This window comes from Leuresthes tenuis, unplaced genomic scaffold (assembly GCF_036924035.1).
Source record: "Leuresthes tenuis unplaced genomic scaffold, fLeuTen1.0.hap1 SCAF_17, whole genome shotgun sequence".
NCBI classification, from domain to species: Eukaryota; Metazoa; Chordata; class Actinopteri; order Atheriniformes; family Atherinopsidae; genus Leuresthes; species Leuresthes tenuis.
The window spans coordinates 23,793,084-23,798,829 of NW_027325371.1; the positions used below are offsets into that span (position 1 = coordinate 23,793,084).

Sequence of the window (5,746 nt, forward strand, 5' to 3'; positions counted from 1 at the left end):
TCAGGACAAATGATCAAACTGCTCCAAGCTTCAGTCTGCAGAGAGGTACAAGACAGGGTTGCCCACTTTCTCCCTCACTTTTTGCTATTTTCATCAAACCTTTAGCAGCTTCTATCAGACAAGATAGAAATATTAAAGGCATCCAATCCCAAATTATTGAGCATAAAATAAGTCTTTATGCTGATGATGTATTACTTTTCCTTCAGAACTCACAGACGTCTCTCACTCACACGATCACACTCATAAATAAATCCTCGGCACTTTCTGACTACTCTATCAACTGGTCTAAGACCACAGTTCTGCCCATTAACTGTAGGGTCCAGAATATACCTGCAATCACTTTACAGTCAGGAAATATTAGATATATAGGCATAAACATTTCCTCCAGGCTCTCAGAGCTAACAAAGCTAAATTATGTGCAATTATTAAAGAGAGTAGAGGACGATCTCTCTCGTTGGAAGCCCTTACCAATATCATTTGTTACAACCATTAAAATGATGATACTACCAAAAGTTAACTATTTGTTCTCAATGATCCCCATAAAACCATCTGCTACTTGGTTTAAGTCACTAGATTCATGCATCTCCAAATTTCTGTGGAAAAACAAACCACCACGTATTAGTTTAAAAACCCTACAGAAGACCAAGGACAGTGGTGGATTAAATTTACCTCATTTTCAGCACTATTCCTTAGCCAATAGGTTACAATATATATCAAAATGGTTTAAACCTTGTTGTTGTCACAGTTCCCAGAGATGTTGTAATCGTTGAGGATTCTATATTCACCCCCTCATTAGAGGCACGTGTTGCAGATTGATGACACTGAATCTTCTTCTCTGTTCATTGCTGGCATCATTCCCAGCATCGTAAGTGTTCGTGGCATTGTTAGCCTCTTAATCTGGATCTTGATATCGAGCATCCTTTTGTATTTCTGGTTTGTCAGTCCTCTCTCTTTGTTCACCGGAGTCTTCGTCTCTTTGTCCTTGAGTTTGGTGATTTTTTCTTCTTTTGATGCCTTGACACAGTGTGACAGGTGATACCACGTGGGAGATCCTTTAACTTGGACTGCTGTCCCTGTGCTGCGAAATGGCTGTGCTGCTCAAATGGTCTCTCCTTCATCATATACACAGTTATTTATACATCACCTTCCACCATGAAGAGTTGTCCCTTTTTGTTTCTCTCTTTGTTCTTAAAATGCTGTTATGCATGTCTAAACCAATCCATTAAATTAGATCATTTTGGCAGTAAAGCGATCTACAATGTGCTTGGTCGCAAAGCTGCTCATCTGTGGTAAACAGCTCTTCAGAAAGGCATTCTTCAATTGATTTCACTAATTTTATGTAATAATTTTGTGATTTCCTACAAAACTACACTTCTTCTCCCATCTGTCTGAGTATTTAATATTGTCTGGGTCCCGTTAAAACATGTATTTTTCCCATCTAATTCCTTGTTTGCTTTAAAACAAGTATCCCCCATTTTCTATCCCTTCAGTAGCCAACCAGTTTGTATGGAGTACACTGGAGCAACTTGACTGATCAGTAAAACACTGCTTTTGTTGTCACCGCAAGGCTTCCCCCGTCGGTTGTTTCGCTGAGACACTACTGAGTAACTATGACTGAACACAGTTTATACTCATAACATTCATATACATACTAACAAACAAACAAACAATTATTTATCGCAATTTTCTCATCTCTGTTTGAACGTACATCCAGGTAAATATTTCTGTAGTCTTCTCATACCGACTATGGACCCATTCATTGTTTAACTTCACTGTTTTGCAAATCCTAATTGAATATTACACATTGACATTGAACTTTACTGGATAAGCAGGTCTTCATTGCATTCAGCAGCCTATATGTGAGCATCTATGTGTACGCTGTTCTTCTTTGCATTTATCAGCAGCAAGCAATTCTTCATTGCACATGCATATGAAAATAGTAAAACAATTCCAATGCGTTAGCGAAACCTTCTATATCAGGAGTGTCCATCATGATGCTGGGAATAGAACCTCTTTCCCAGAATAGTTCAACCTACATTACTCAACTGATCATAACTCTGCAATGAGCACATTTCAAAGTATCATTCCTCTACATGTATTCAAAAATCTATGTGTAAATGTTTAATATTTCTTATATTTGTTGATGTCATTCTGTGTGCATGTGGCCTAAACCCAATCTCTGTGTGGCAATTTTAATTTAAACAAGTTGAACTCTGCCTCTGATCATTTAAAAAGGTGTGTACCAATATCAACCTTTCTCATGTAATTACTGATCCTACAAAACCAAACTTAAGAGATCCTTCAAGGGTTGTCCCTGATTGGCTCAATCTTAACAAAACAAAGGTATAAAATCCGCAGCATCTGAACTTGGTGTTAGTTATCACTGCTCAATAGCCTGTATCAGAATTGCAAAAATGAAAACATTAGGTCCACGCTTGGTATCCAGATCCTGAAACATCTCCACGAGCAAGCTTTTTTTTTTAACTGATCTGTTGAATAGTTATACTCATGACACTGTTAAAATCTCAGATGAAGATCTAGCACCAGAGAGGGGGGAGAGTAGCATGACAACATGTCCGTCACTGCGGGAGCAGGGCATCAGGCTAGTTGGTATAGCCACCTTCCCCATGGTGAGCTTTGCTTGGTTGAGACGCTTGCTCCCCCCCTTGCTCCTCGGCTGACCAAGTAGGAACAATCGGGGCCCTATTCGATGGCTGCCTTGTCTTTTACTCTATGCAAAAGACAAGGCAGCCAAAAACACCACGGGAACACTGTATTGAGGCTTTGTTCTGACCGCTCATTCGGTGTCGCGTTTCTTTCAAGCAATTCTCCCGGTTAGCCCGCATTCGGCTCGCTCCCAGAGCCGTGTTAAAGTCTACTTCGCATTCACTCTCTTTTGTCAGCAGACTAAAAGAAAGTTTCATCTTGGGCTCCATGAAACTTCCATCCTGCACCGCTGTTTGCTTTTTCACAAGAGCAGAGAAGAGCGCACCGTTCCCAGCTGCACTGCAGTACCGGGTCGATGTTTGGAGTGAACTCCTATTGCTAAAAATCCATTTAATATGTAGTCCTCGTATAGAGGACATATCAGATTATAAACCGATAAGAACAGATACTACACTTGATCTTAGCCAAAAGGCCGAGAAGCGATAACTGTCCACTGGTTCATGTCCGAGGGCCCTTCCTGGCACAATGCGCACTTGTAGCGGTGTTTTTTTTATGGCCATAGGGGGCCAGAGTGTCACTTTGCACCTCCGCCCTACCGCTGCACTGAGCACTCTTCAGCCCTTTTAAATGGTATAACTTTGCACTCCTGCACGTTTCAGCGAGCACCATTCAAGCAATAACTTTGCACTCCAGCTTCGAACATCGGCACAGTCACAACAAGTAAGGCTACTCTACTCAGAGAAGTCACTCTGCACAGTAACAAGATTTCTTTTGCACAGACAGAAAGGGCTTCACCCACAAAGATAAAGCGTGCCAAAAATAGAAACAACTCATTAGTGCTGCTCTCCACGGAAGTCTTTAGTAAAAGGCGCAAGACTTGTACGTTATGAAGAGAAACCAGAGTACGATTATCCGTCACTGCGGGAGCAGGGCATCAGGCTAGTTGGCATAGCCACCTTCCCCATGGTGAGCTTTGCTTGGATGAGACGCTTCACCCAAATAGGATCTAAGGGTATTCGGCCAATCGAGCTGTAGCAGCTTCGGTAAAAGAGTATAAGTTGAAGAGTTTGTGAAAAAAGGTGTGCGCACACATAGTGAGCTGTAGGAAAATAGGCAGGGAGCAATGCCGGCTGGGGTATATGTTCTTGTATGTTGTCTGACTGTTTGATTTGAATGTGTTGTGTAAGTGTCCTGTTGAATGTTACATGTTTGGGCTTTGACACGCTTCACTGTGGTTGTTAACTGTGTGGTGTGTCCTGAAATGTTATATGTTTGGGCTGTGTGACATTCTTAATGCTTGTCAGTAGCTACCCACTTATTCATATATAACAACTGACAACATAAGAAGTCCGGACATACTTTGATAATAGTTGTAGAAGTATCCTTATTGATAATAGATAAACTAATTCATAGTGATAGAACAGTAGATGAACAGGTGCCTGCACATGTCTCACGAAAATAAAATGGGTGTATGATTGCTGACGGCAGAGCAATACTGCCAAACTTATGAGTGCTTGTGGCAAACTTGATTCAGTGTCTTGACGTGTATACGCTGTTTCGCTGACTTGATTGTCACAAGAAACAAAGTGTGTTTGATAAGATCCGACCATTTTATTACGGGAGGATCAGTATGTATGGATTCTGATGTGACTGATAAACCCATTCGTATCTTAAGCATAATCTAATACGTGAGACAACGCCCTGGCACACAATCAAAAAAAAAAAGAGAGAGCGGTTTTGTGTCCCCACAGTCCATAATGTAGAAAAGAGAGAAAAAAGCCTTTCTGATTTGGTGTGTGTGTTCATAGTGCATAGTGTAGAGAAAAGAGAGAAAAGAAAGCCGTTTTGGTGTCACGGGTGTTGTGACTTACACACACACATTTCTGAATTGAGAAAAGAAATTATTTTAGAGGAAGCAGTAGAGTTTAGATCCCACATTTGTTGATAGGCATTCATTTATTTCTTCACTTCTGATGAAGTTTCAACAATAAACAACAAACTTTGTATTATGAGAAAGAACCAGACTCATTCTTCAGGAATCCGAAAATAAGCACGAATTCGGATTCTCCTATAAAACGAATTAATTAACTCAAACCAAGTTAAGACTGCTTTGTCCTTCATATTTATTCATGTCTAATCAAGTTTCAACGATAAACAACGTTGTACTTTGTAGAATGAGAAAGAACTTCTTCAGCAATAAGCATCTCTCGACATATGACGAAATACAGATTTTGCTATAAAATTAATTTCTTCTATCAGCGTGACTTAAAACTGTTTGTCCTCCTTATTTATCCACTTCAAATCAAGTTTCAACAATTAAAAAAAAATTGTAGTTTGAGAAAGAACAACTTAATCTTCAGCAATCAGTATAAAAAGAGGGTAAAAAAAGGTGCAAATGCCAACCATACATCACTAAAAGGTGGAGCGGAAGTATTCAGCGTCAAGTAGGTGTGAATGTTCGACCAAAATTTGTAAAAAGTGGGTAAGAAAAGGTTCGAATGCCCGACTAAATATTAACAAAAGCGGGAGGAGAGGTCTTCGGATGAGAGTGGGTGAGAATTTCCTACCATACAAGTATGGTGGAGAGGAAGCTGTGATTGGCCGACAATAGTAAAAAGCAGGTGAGAAAAGGTGCGAATGTCAAAACATACATGATCAAAACAGGGAGCGGAGGTGTTTGGCTGCGACAAGGTGTGAATGTCTACCCATAATTAATGAAAAACGGGCAACAAGTAGGTTCGAATGCCCAACCATACATAATCGTAAGCGGGAGAGGAGGTGTTCCGCTGCAAGAAGGTGTGAATATCCACCCATAATTACTGAAAAATGGGTAAGAAAAGGTGCGAATGCCCAACCATACATCATCAAAAGCAGGAGTGGATGTGTTCGGCTACAAGAAGGTTGGAATGTCCGACCATAGTTTGTAAAAAGCGGGTAAGAACAGGTTTGTATGCCCGACTGTACACAATCAAAAGAGGGAGCGGAGTTGTTCAGCTACAAGAAGGTGTGAAAGTCCGACCATGGTTTGTAAAAAGCGGGTAAGAACAGGTTCTTATGCCCGACTAAATATTAACAAAAG

The 5,746-nt window shown here is 40.4% G+C and overlaps 1 non-coding gene and 1 pseudogene across 1 annotated transcript; both read right to left on the reverse strand.

The window, feature by feature from the left end:
- Positions 1-2,981: 2,981 nt before the first annotated feature.
- On the reverse strand, positions 2,982-3,151 carry LOC140274093 (U2 spliceosomal RNA; annotated as a pseudogene).
- Positions 3,152-3,458: 307 nt separating this feature from the next.
- On the reverse strand, positions 3,459-3,573 carry LOC140274307 (U5 spliceosomal RNA). Its single transcript, XR_011908273.1, has one exon. It is a non-coding gene; the product is annotated as a U5 spliceosomal RNA (small nuclear RNA).
- Between the last annotated feature and the right edge of the window lie 2,173 nt (positions 3,574-5,746).